Source organism: Saccoglossus kowalevskii, chromosome 6 (genome assembly GCF_978046115.1).
Source record: "Saccoglossus kowalevskii chromosome 6, keSacKowa6.1, whole genome shotgun sequence".
Classification (NCBI taxonomy): Eukaryota; Metazoa; Hemichordata; class Enteropneusta; family Harrimaniidae; genus Saccoglossus; species Saccoglossus kowalevskii.
Window position 1 is genome coordinate 13,195,562 of NC_140646.1, and position 12,818 is coordinate 13,208,379.

Below are 12,818 nucleotides of genomic sequence, written 5' to 3' on the forward strand. Positions count from 1 at the left end.
AGGTTGGTGGTTCAAGCCCAAACAGGGACGAAGTACAAGTTTTTATTACACACAATTTCTCATGTGTGAATTCGCGATATGAATGCAACATAACACCAATGTCGCAGTGTCTGTAGCGCAATCGGTTAGCGCGTTCGGCTGTTAACCGAAAGGTTGGTTGTTCAAGCCCACCCAGGGACGAAGTACAAGTTTTTATTACACACAAATTCTCATGTGTGGATTCGCGATATGAATGCATAATAACACCAATGTCGCAGTGTCTGTAGCGCAATCGGTTAGCGCGTTTGGCTGTTAACCGAAAGGTTGGTGGTTCAAGCCCACCCAGGGACGAAGTACAAGTTTTTATTACACACATTTTCTCATGTGTGGATTCGCGATATGAATACAACACAACATATCACCAAGGTTGCGGTCTCTGTGGCGCATTTGGTTAGCGCGTTCGGCTGTTAACCGAAAGGTTGGTGATTCAAGCCCACCCAGGGACGAAGTAGAAGTTTTTATTACACACATTTTCTCATGTGTGAATTTGCGATATGAATACAACATAACACCAATGTCGCAGTGTCTGTAGCGCCATCGGTTAGCGCGTTCGGCTGTTAACCAAAAGGTTGGTGGTTCAAGCCCACCCAGGGACGAAGTACAAGTTTTTATTACACACATTTTCTCATGTGTGAATTCGCGATATGAAGACAATATAACACCATTGTTGTAGTCTCTGTGGCGCAATCGGTTAGCGCGTTCGGCTGTTAACCGAAAGGTTGGTGGTTCAAGCCCACCCAGGGACGAAGTAGAAGTTTTTATTACACAGATTTTCTCATGTGTGAATTCGCGATATGAATAAAACATAACACCAATGTCGCAGTGACTGTAGCGCCATCGGTTCGCGCGTTCGGCTGTTAACCGAAAGGTTGGTGATTCAAGCCCACCCAGGGACGAAGTAGAAGTTTTTATTACACACATTTTCTCATGTGTGGATTCGTGATATGAATACAATATAACACCAATGTTGTAGTTTCTGTGGCGCAATCGGTTAGCGCGTTCGGCTGTTAACCGAAAGGTTGGTGGTTCAAGCCCACCCAGGGACGAAGTATAAGTTTGTATAACACACATGTTCTCATGTGTGAATTCTCGATATGAATACAACATAACACCAATGTCGCAGTGTCTGTAGCGCCATCGGTTAGCGCGTTCGGCTGTTAACCGAAAGGTTGGTTGTTCAAGCCCACCCAGGGACGAAGTACAAGTTTTTATTACACACAAATTCTCATGTGTGGATTCGCGATATGAATGCAAAATAACACCAATGTCGCAGTGTCTGTAGCGCAATCGGTTAGCGCGTTTGGCTGTTAACCGAAAGGTTGGTGGTTCAAGCCCACCCAGGGACGAAGTACAAGTTTTTATTACACACATTTTCTCATGTGTGGATTCGCGATATGAATACAACACAACATATCACCAAGGTTGCGGTCTCTGTGGCGCATTTGGTTAGCGCGTTCGGCTGTTAACCGAAAGGTTGGTGATTCAAGCCCACCCAGGGACGAAGTAGAAGTTTTTATTACACACATTTTCTCATGTGTGAATTTGCGATATGAATACAACATAACACCAATGTCGCAGTGTCTGTAGCGCCATCGGTTAGCGCGTTCGGCTGTTAACCAAAAGGTTGGTGGTTCAAGCCCACCCAGGGACGAAGTACAAGTTTTTATTACACACATTTTCTCATGTGTGAATTCGCGATATGAAGACAATATAACACCATTGTTGTAGTCTCTGTGGCGCAATCGGTTAGCGCGTTCGGCTGCTAACCGAAAGGTTGGTGGTTCAAGCCCACCCAGGGACGAAGTAGAAGTTTTTATTACACAGATTTTCTCATGTGTGAATTCGCGATATGAATAAAACATAACACCAATGTCGCAGTGTCTGTAGCGCCATCGGTTCGCGCGTTCGGCTGTTAACCGAAAGGTTGGTGATTCAAGCCCACCCAGGGACGAAGTAGAAGTTTTTATTACACACATTTTCTCATGTGTGGATTCGCGATATGAATACAATATAACACAATGTTGCAGTCTCTGTGGCGCAATCGGTTAGCGCGTTCGGCTGTTAACCGAAAGGTTTGTGGTTCAAGCCCACCCAGGGACGAAGTATAAGTTTTTATTACACACATGTTCTCATGTGAGAATTCGCGATATGAATACAACATAACACCAATGTCGCAGTGTCTGTAGCGCCATCGGTTAGCGCGTTCGGCAGTTAACCGAAAGGTTGGTGATTCAAGCCCACCCAGGGACGAAGTAGAAGTTTTTATTACACACATTTTCTCATGTGAGGATTCGCGATATGAATACAACATAACACCAATGTCGCAGTATATGTAGCGCAATCGGTTAGCGCGTTCGTCTGTTAACCGAAAGGTTGGTGATTCAAGCCCACCCAGGGACGAAGTAGAAGTTTTTATTACACACATTTTCTCACGTGTGGATTCGCGATATTAATACAACACAACATATCACCGAGGTTGCAGTCTCTGTGGCGCAATTGGTTAGTGCGTTCGGCTGTTAACCGAATGGTTGGTGATTCAAGCCCACCCAGGGACGAAGTACAAGTTTTTATTACCCACATTTTCTCATGTGTGAATTCGCGATATGAATACAATATAACACCAATGTTGCAGTCTCTGTGGCGCAATCGGTTAGCGCGTTTGGCTGTTAACCGAAAGGTTGCTGGTTCAAGCCCACCCAGGGACGAAGTACACATTTTTATTACACACATTTTCTCATGTGTGGATTCGCGATATGAATACAACATAACGCCATTGTTGTAGTCTCTGTGGCGCAATCGATTAGCGCGTTCGCCTGTTAACCGAAAGGTTGGTGGTTCAAGCCCAAACAGGGAAGAAGTACAAGTTTTTGTTACACACAATTTCTCATGTGTGAATTCGCGATATGAATGCAACATAACACCAATGTCGCAGTATCTGTAGCGCAATCGGTTAGCGCGTTCGGCTGTCAACCGAAAGGTTGGTTGTTCAAGCCCACCCAGGGACGAAGTACAAGTTTTTATTACACACAAATTCTCATGTGTGGATTCGCGATATGAATGCAAAATAACACCAATGTCGCAGTGTCTGTAGCGCAATCGGTTAGCGCGTTTGGCTGTTAACCGAAAGGTTGGTGGTTCAAGCCCACCCAGGGACGAAGTACAAGTTTTTATTACACACATTTTCTCATGTGTGGATTTGCGATATGAATACAACACAACATATCACCAAGGTTGCAGTCTCTGTGGCGCATTTGGTTAGCGCGTTCGGCTGTTAACCGAAAGGTTGGTGATTCAAGCCCACCCAGGGACGAAGTAGAAGTTTTTATTACACACATTTTCTCATGTGTGGATTCGCGATATGAATACAATATAACACAATGTTGCAGTCTCTGTGGCGCAATCGGTTAGCGCGTTCGGCTGTTAACCGAAAGGTTGGTGGTTCAAGCCCACCCAGGGACGAAGTATAAGTTTTTATTACACACATGTTCTCATGTGAGAATTCGCGATATGAATACAACATAACACCAATGTCGCAGTGTCTGTAGCGCCATCGGTTAGCGCGTTCGGCAGTTAACCGAAAGGTTGGTGATTCAAGCCCACCCAGGGACGAAGTAGAAGTTTTTATTACACACATTTTCTCATGTGAGGATTCGCGATATGAATACAACATAACACCAATGTCGCAGTATATGTAGCGCAATCGGTTAGCGCGTTCGGCTGTTAACCGAAAGGTTGGTGATTCAAGCCCACCCAGGGACGAAGTAGAAGTTTTTATTACACACATTTTCTCACGTGTGGATTCGCGATATTAATACAACACAACATATCACCGAGGTTGCAGTCTCTGTGGCGCAATTGGTTAGTGCGTTCGGCTGTTAACCGAATGGTTGGTGATTCAAGCCCACCCAGGGACGAAGTACAAGTTTTTATTACCCACATTTTCTCATGTGTGAATTCGCGATATGAATACAATATAACACCAATGTTGCAGTCTCTGTGGCGCAATCGGTTAGCGCGTTTGGCTGTTAACCGAAAGGTTGCTGGTTCAAGCCCACCCAGGGACGAAGTACACATTTTTATTACACACATTTTCTCATGTGTGGATTCGCGATATGAATACAACATAACGCCATTGTTGTAGTCTCTGTGGCGCAATCGATTAGCGCGTTCGCCTGTTAACCGAAAGGTTGGTGGTTCAAGCCCAAACAGGGAAGAAGTACAAGTTTTTGTTACACACAATTTCTCATGTGTGAATTCGCGATATGAATGCAACATAACACCAATGTCGCAGTATCTGTAGCGCAATCGGTTAGCGCGTTCGGCTGTCAACCGAAAGGTTGGTTGTTCAAGCCCACCCAGGGACGAAGTACAAGTTTTTATTACACACAAATTCTCATGTGTGGATTCGCGATATGAATGCAAAATAACACCAATGTCGCAGTGTCTGTAGCGCAATCGGTTAGCGCGTTTGGCTGTTAACCGAAAGGTTGGTGGTTCAAGCCCACCCAGGGACGAAGTACAAGTTTTTATTACACACATTTTCTCATGTGTGGATTTGCGATATGAATACAACACAACATATCACCAAGGTTGCAGTCTCTGTGGCGCATTTGGTTAGCGCGTTCGGCTGTTAACCGAAAGGTTGGTGATTCAAGCCCACCCAGGGACGAAGTAGAAGTTTTTATTATACACATTTTCTCATGTGTGAATTTGCGATATGAATACAACATAACACCAATGTCGCAGTGTCTGTAGCGCCATCGGTTAGCCCGTTCGGCTGTTAACCAAAAGGTTGGTGGTTCAAGCCCACCCAGGGACGAAGTACAAGTTTTTATTACACACATTTTCTCATGTGTGAATTCGCGATATGAAGACAATATAACACCATTGTTGTAGTCTCTGTGGCGCAATCGGTTAGCGCGTTCGGCTGTTAACCGAAAGGTTGGTGGTTCAAGCCCACCCAGGGACGAAGTAGAAGTTTTTATTACACAGATTTTCTCATGTGTGAATTCGCGATATGAATACAACATAACACCAATGTCGCAGTGACTGTAGCGCCATCGGTTCGCGCGTTCGGCTGTTAACCGAAAGGTTGGTGATTCAAGCCCACCCAGGGACGAAGTAGAAGTTTTTATTACACACATTTTCTCATGTGTGGATTCGCGATATGAATACAATATAACACCAATGTTGTAGTCTCTGTGGCGCAATCGGTTAGCGCGTTCGGCTGTTAACCGAAAGGTTGGTGGTTCAAGCCCACCGAGGGACGAAGTATAAGTTTTTATTACACACATGTTCTCATGTGTGAATTCGCGATATGAATACAACATAACACCAATGTCGCAGTGTCTGTGGCGCAATCGGTTAGCGCGTTCGGCTGTTAACGGAAAGGTTGGTGGTTCAAGCCCACCCAGGGACGAAGTAGAAGTTTTTATTACGCACATTTTCTCACGTGTGGATTCGCGATATTAATACAACATAACACCAATGTCGCAGTGTCTGTAGCGCCATCGGTTAGCGCGTTCGGCTGTTAACCGAAAGGTTGGTGATTCAAGCCCATCCAGGGACGAAGTAGAAGTTTTCATTACACACATTTTCTCATGTGTGGATTCGCGAAATGAATACAACATAACACCATTGTTACAGTCTCTGTGGCGCAATCGGTTAGCGCGTTCGGCTGTTAACTGAAAGGTTGGTGGTTCAAGCCCACCCAGGGACGAAGTACAAGTTTTTATTACACACATTTTCTCATGTGTGGATTCGCGATATGAATACAATATAACACCAATGTTGTAGTCTCTGTGGCGCAATCGGTTAGCGCGTTCGGCTGTTAATGGAAAGGTTGGTGGTTCAAGCCCACCCAGGGACGAAGTAGAAGTTTTTATTACGCACATTTTCTCACGTGTGGATTCGCGATATTAATACAACATAACACCAATGTCGCAGAGTCTGTAGCGCCATCGGTTAGCGCGTTCGGCTGTTAACCGAAAGGTTGGTTGTTCAAACCCACCTTGGGATGAAGTAGAAGTTTTTATTACTCACATTTTCGAATGTGTGAATTCGAGATATGAATACAACATAACACCAATGTCGCAGTGTCTGTAGCGCCATCGGTTAGCGCGTTCGGCTGTTATCTGTAAGGTTGGTGGTTCAAGCCCACCCAGGGACGAAGTAGAAGTTTTTATTACGCAGATTTTCTCACGTGTGGATTCGCGATATTAATACAATACAACGTATCACCAAGGTTACAGTCTCTGTGGCGCAATTGGTTAGTGCGTTCGGCTGTTAACCGAAAGGTTGGTGATTCAAGCCCACCCAGGGACGAAGTACAAGTTTTTATTACACACATTTTCTCATGTGTGAATTCGCGATATGAATACAATATAACACCAATGTTGCAGTCTCTGTGGCGCAATCGGTTAGCGCGTTTGGCTGTTAACCGAAAGGTTGGTGGTTCAAGCCCACCCAGGGACGAAGTACACATTTTTATTACACACATTTTCTCATGTGTGGATTCGCGATGTGAATACAACATAACGCCATTGTTGTAGTCTCTGTGGCGCAATCGATTAGCGCGTTCGGCTGTTAACCGAAAGGTTGGTGGTTCAAGCCCAAACAGGGACGAAGTACAAGTTTTTATTACACACAATTTCTCATGTGTGAATTCGCGATATGAATGCAACATAACACTAATGTCGCAGTGTCTGTAGCGCAATCGGTTAGCGCGTTCGGCTGTTAACCGAAAGGTTGGTTGTTCAAGCCCACCCAGGGACGAAGTACAAGTTTTTATTACACACAAATTCTCATGTGTGGATTCGCGATATGAATGCAAAATAACACCAATGTCGCAGTGTCTGTAGCGCAATCGGTTAGCGCGTTTGGCTGTTAACCGAAAGGTTGGTGGTTCAAGCCCACCCAGGGACGAAGTACAAGTTTTTATTACACACATTTTCTCATGTGTGGATTCGCGATATGAATACAACACAACATATCACCAAGGTTGCGGTCTCTGTGGCGCATTTGGTTAGCGCGTTCGGCTGTTAACCGAAAGGTTGGTGATTCAAGCCCACCCAGGGACGAAGTAGAAGTTTTTATTACACACATTTTCTCATGTGTGAATTTGCGATATGAATACAACATAACACCAATGTCGCAGTGTCTGTAGCGCCATCGGTTAGCGCGTTCGGCTGTTAACCAAAAGGTTGGTGGTTCAAGTCCACCCAGGGACGAAGTACAAGTTTTTATTACACACATTTTCTCATGTGTGAATTCGCGATATGAAGACAATATAACACCATTGTTGTAGTCTCTGTGGTGCAATCGGTTAGCGCGTTCGGCTGTTAACCGAAAGGTTGGTGGTTCAAGCCCACCCAGGGACGAAGTAGAAGTTTTTATTACACAGATTTTCTCATGTGTGAATTCGCGATATGAATAAAACATAACACCAATGTCGCAGTGACTGTAGCGCCATCGGTTCGCGCGTTCGGCTGTTAACCGAAAGGTTGGTGATTCAAGCCCACCCAGGGACGAAGTAGAAGTTTTTATTACACACATTTTCTCATGTGTGGATTCGCGATATGAATACAATATAACACCAATGTTGTAGTTTCTGTGGCGCAATCGGTTAGCGCGTTCGGCTGTTAACCGAAAGGTTGGTGGTTCAAGCCCACCCAGTGACGAAGTATAAGTTTTTATAACACACATGTTCTCATGTGTGAATTCGCGATATGAATACAACATAACACCAATGTCGCAGTGTCTGTAGCGCCATCGGTTAGCGCGTTCGGCTGTTAACCGAAAGGTTGGTGATTCAAGCCCACCCAGGGACGAAGTACAAGTTTTTATTACACACAAATTCTCATGTGTGGATTCGCGATATGAATGCAAAATAACACCAATGTCGCAGTGTCTGTAGCGCAATCGGTTAGCGCGTTTGGCTGTTAACCGAAAGGTTGGTGGTTCAAGCCCACCCAGGGACGAAGTACAAGTTTTTATTACACACATTTTCTATTGTGTGGATTTGCGATATGAATACAACACAACATATCACCAAGGTTGCAGTCTCTGTGGCGCATTTGGTTAGCGCGTTCGGCTGTTAACCGAAAGGTTGGTGATTCAAGCCCACCCAGGGACGAAGTAGAAGTTTTTATTACACACATTTTCTCATGTGTGAATTCGCGATATGAAGACAATATAACACCATTGTTGTAGTCTCTGTGGCGCAATCGGTTAGCGCGTTCGGCTGTTAACCGAAAGGTTGGTGGTTCAAGCCCACCCAGGGACGAAGTAGAAGTTTTTATAACACACATGTTCTCATGTGTGAATTCGCGATATGAATACAACATAACACCAATGTCGCAGTGTCTGTAGCGCCATCGGTTAGCGCGTTCGGCTGTTAACCGAAAGGTTGGTGATTCAAGCCCATCCAGGGACGAAGTAGAAGTTTTTATTACACACATTTTCTCATGTGTGGATTCGCGAAATGAATACAACATAACACCATTGTTACAGTCTCTGTGGCGCAATCGGTTAGCGCGTTCGGCTGTTAATGGAAAGGTTGGTGGTTCAAGCCCACCCAGGGACGAAGTAGAAGTTTTTATTACGCACATTTTCTCACGTGTGGATTCGCGATATTAATACAACATAACACCAATGTCGCAGAGTCTGTAGCGCCATCGGTTAGCGCGTTCGGCTGTTAACCGAAAGGTTGGTTGTTCAAACCCACCTTGGGATGAAGTAGAAGTTTTTATTACTCACATTTTCGAATGTGTGAATTCGAGATATGAATACAACATAACACCGATGTCGCAGTGTCTGTAGCGCCATCGGTTAGCGCGTTCGGCTGTTAACTGTAAGGTTGGTGGTTCAAGCCCACCCAGGGACGAAGTAGAAGTTTTTATTACGCACATTTTCTCACGTGTGGATTCGCGATATTAATACAATACAACGTATCACCAAGGTTACAGTCTCTGTGGCGCAATTGGTTAGTGCGTTCGGCTGTTAACCGAAAGGTTGGTGGTTCAAGCCCACCCAGGGACGAAGTACACATTTTTATTACACACATTTTCTCATGTGTGAATTCGCGATATGAATACAACATAACGCCGATGTCGCAGTGTCTGTAGCGCCATCGGTTAGCGCGTTCGGCTGTTAACTGTAAGGTTGGTGGTTCAAGCCCACCCAGGGACGAAGTAGAAGTTTTTATTACGCACATTTTCTCACGTGTGGATTCGCGATATTAATACAATACAACGTATCACCAAGGTTACAGTCTCTGTGGCGCAATTGGTTAGTGCGTTCGGCTGTTAACCGAAAGGTTGGTGGTTCAAGCCCACCCAGGGACGAAGTACACATTTTTATTACACACATTTTCTCATGTGTGGATTCGCGATATGAATACAACATAACGCCATTGTTGTAGTCTCTGTGGCGCAATCGATTAGCGCGTTCGGCTGTTAACCGAAAGGTTGGTGGTTCAAGCCCAAACAGGGACGAAGTACAAGTTTTTGTTACACACAATTTCTCATGTGTGAATTCGCGATATGAATGCAACATAACACCAATGTCGCAGTGTCTGTAGCGCAATCGGTTAGCGCGTTCGGCTGTTAACCGAAAGGTTGGTTGTTCAAGCCCACCCAGGGACGAAGTACAAGTTTTTATTACACACAAATTCTCATGTGTGGATTCGCGATATGAATGCAAAATAACAACAATGTCGCAGTGTCTGTAGCGCAATCGGTTAGCGCGTTTGGCTGTTAACCGAAAGGTTGGTGGTTCAAGCCCACCCAGGGACGAAGTACAAGTTTTTATTACACACATTTTCTCATGTGTGGATTCGCGATATGAATACAACACAACATATCACCAAGGTTGCGGTCTCTGTGGCGCATTTGGTTAGCGCGTTCGGCTGTTAACCGAAAGGTTGGTGATTCAAGCCCACCCAGGGACGAAGTAGAAGTTTTTATTATACACATTTTCTCATGTGTAAATTTGCGATATGAATACAACATAACACCAATGTCGCAGTGTCTGTAGCGCCATCGGTTAGCGCGTTCGGCTGTTAACCAAAAGGTTGGTGGTTCAAGCCCACCCAGGGACGAAGTACAAGTTTTTATTACACACATTTTCTCATGTGTGAATTCGCGATATGAAGACAATATAACACCATTGTTGTAGTGTCTGTAGCGCCATCGGTTCGCGCGTTCGGCTGTTAACCGAAAGGTTGGTGATTCAAGCCCACCCACGGACGAAATAGAAGTTTTTATTACACACATTTTCTCATGTGTGGATTCGCGATATGAATACAATATAACACCAATGTTGCAGTCTCTGTGGCGCAATCGGTTAGCGCGTTCGGCTGTTAACCGAAATGTTGGTGGTTCAAGCCCACCCAGGGACGAAGTATAAGTTTTTATTACACACATGTTCTCATGTGAGAATTCGCGATATGAATACAACATAACACCAATGTCGCAGTGTCTGTAGCGCCATCGGTTAGCGCGTTCGGCTGTTAACCGAAAGGTTGGTGATTCAAGCCCACCCAGGGACGAAGTAGAAGTTTTTATTACACACATTTTCTCATGTGAGGATTCGCGATATGAATACAACATAACACCAATGTCGCAGTATATGTGGCGCAATCGGTTAGCGCGTTCGGCTGTTAACCGAAAGGTTGGTGATTCAAGCCCACCCAGGGACGAAGTAGAAGTTTTTATTACACACATTTTCTCACGTGTGGATTCGCGATATCAATACAACACAACATATCGCCGAGGTTGCAGTCTCTGTGGCGCAATTGGTTAGTGCGTTCGGCTGTTAACCGAATGGTTGGTGATTCAAGCCCACCCAGGGACGAAGTACAAGTTTTTATTACACACATTTTCTCATGTGTGAATTCGCGATATGAATACAATATAACACCAATGTTGCAGTCTCTGTGGCGCAATCGGTTAGCGCGTTTGGCTGTTAACCGAAAGGTTGCTGGTTCAAGCCCACCCAGGGACGAAGTACACATTTTTATTACACACATTTTCTCATGTGTGGATTCGCGATATGAATACAACATAACGCCATTGTTGTAGTCTCTGTGGCGCAATCGATTAGCGCGTTCGCCTGTTAACCGAAAGGTTGGTGGTTCAAGCCCAAACAGGGAAGAAGTACAAGTTTTTGTTACACACAATTTCTCATGTGTGAATTCGCGATATGAATGCAACATAACACCAATGTCGCAGTATCTGTAGCGCAATCGGTTAGCGCGTTCGGCTGTCAACCGAAAGGTTGGTTGTTCAAGACCACCCAGGGACGAAGTACAAGTTTTTATTACACACAAATTCTCATGTGTGGATTCGCGATATGAATGCAAAATAACACCAATGTCGCAGTGTCTGTAGCGCAATCGGTTAGCGCGTTTGGCTGTTAACCGAAAGGTTGGTGGTTCAAGCCCACCCAGGGACGAAGTACAAGTTTTTATTACACACATTTTCTCATGTGTGGATTTGCGATATGAATACAACACAACATATCACCAAGGTTGCAGTCTCTGTGGCGCATTTGGTTAGCGCGTTCGGCTGTTAACCGAAAGGTTGGTGATTCAAGCCCACCCAGGGACGAAGTAGAAGTTTTTATTATACACATTTTCTCATGTGTGAATTCGCGATATGAAGACAATATAACACCATTGTTGTAGTCTCTGTGGCGCAATCGGTTAGCGCGTTCGGCTGTTAACCGAAATGTTGGTGGTTCAAGCCCACCCAGGGACGAAGTATAAGTTTTTATTACACACATGTTCTCATGTGAGAATTCGCGATATGAATACAACATAACACCAATGTCGCAGTGTCTGTAGCGCCATCGGTTAGCGCGTTCGGCTGTTAACCGAAAGGTTGGTGATTCAAGCCCACCCAGGGACGAAGTAGAAGTTTTTATTACACACATTTTCTCATGTGAGGATTCGCGATATGAATACAACATAACACCAATGTCGCAGTATATGTGGCGCAATCGGTTAGCGCGTTCGGCTGTTAACCGAAAGGTTGGTGATTCAAGCCCACCCAGGGACGAAGTAGAAGTTTTTATTACACACATTTTCTCACGTGTGGATTCGCGATATTAATACAACACAACATATCGCCGAGGTTGCAGTCTCTGTGGCGCAATTGGTTAGTGCGTTCGGCTGTTAACCGAATGGTTGGTGATTCAAGCCCACCCAGGGACGAAGTACAAGTTTTTATTACACACATTTTCTCATGTGTGAATTCGCGATATGAATACAATATAACACCAATGTTGCAGTCTCTGTGGCGCAATCGGTTAGCGCGTTTGGCTGTTAACCGAAAGGTTGCTGGTTCAAGCCCACCCAGGGACGAAGTACACATTTTTATTACACACATTTTCTCATGTGTGGATTCGCGATATGAATACAACATAACCCTATTGTTGTAGTCTCTGTGGCGCAATCGATTAGCGCGTTCGCCTGTTAACCGAAAGGTTGGTGGTTCAAGCCCAAACAGGGAAGAAGTACAAGTTTTTGTTACACACAATTTCTCATGTGTGAATTCGCGATATGAATGCAACATAACACCAATGTCGCAGTATCTGTAGCGCAATCGGTTAGCGCGTTCGGCTGTCAACCGAAAGGTTGGTTGTTCAAGACCACCCAGGGACGAAGTACAAGTTTTTATTACACACAAATTCTCATGTGTGGATTCGCGATATGAATGCAAAATAACACCAATGTCGCAGTGTCTGTAGCGCAATCGGTTAGCGCGTTTGGCTGTTAA

The 12,818-nt window shown here is 44.8% G+C and overlaps 5 non-coding genes across 5 annotated transcripts; all 5 read left to right on the plus strand.

The window, feature by feature from the left end:
- Window positions 1-711: 711 nt before the first annotated feature.
- On the plus strand, window positions 712-785 carry TRNAN-GUU (transfer RNA asparagine (anticodon GUU)). The gene has a single exon. It is a non-coding gene; the product is annotated as a tRNA-Asn (tRNA).
- Window positions 786-1,766: 981 nt separating this feature from the next.
- TRNAS-GCU (transfer RNA serine (anticodon GCU)) lies at window positions 1,767-1,840 on the plus strand. The gene has a single exon. It is a non-coding gene; the product is annotated as a tRNA-Ser (tRNA).
- A 1,584-nt stretch (window positions 1,841-3,424) lies between these two features.
- Window positions 3,425-3,498, plus strand: TRNAN-GUU (transfer RNA asparagine (anticodon GUU)). The gene has a single exon. It is a non-coding gene; the product is annotated as a tRNA-Asn (tRNA).
- Window positions 3,499-4,934: 1,436 nt separating this feature from the next.
- On the plus strand, window positions 4,935-5,008 carry TRNAN-GUU (transfer RNA asparagine (anticodon GUU)). Its single transcript has one exon. It is a non-coding gene; the product is annotated as a tRNA-Asn (tRNA).
- A 3,241-nt stretch (window positions 5,009-8,249) lies between these two features.
- Window positions 8,250-8,323, plus strand: TRNAN-GUU (transfer RNA asparagine (anticodon GUU)). Its single transcript has one exon. It is a non-coding gene; the product is annotated as a tRNA-Asn (tRNA).
- Window positions 8,324-12,818: the final 4,495 nt, after the last annotated feature.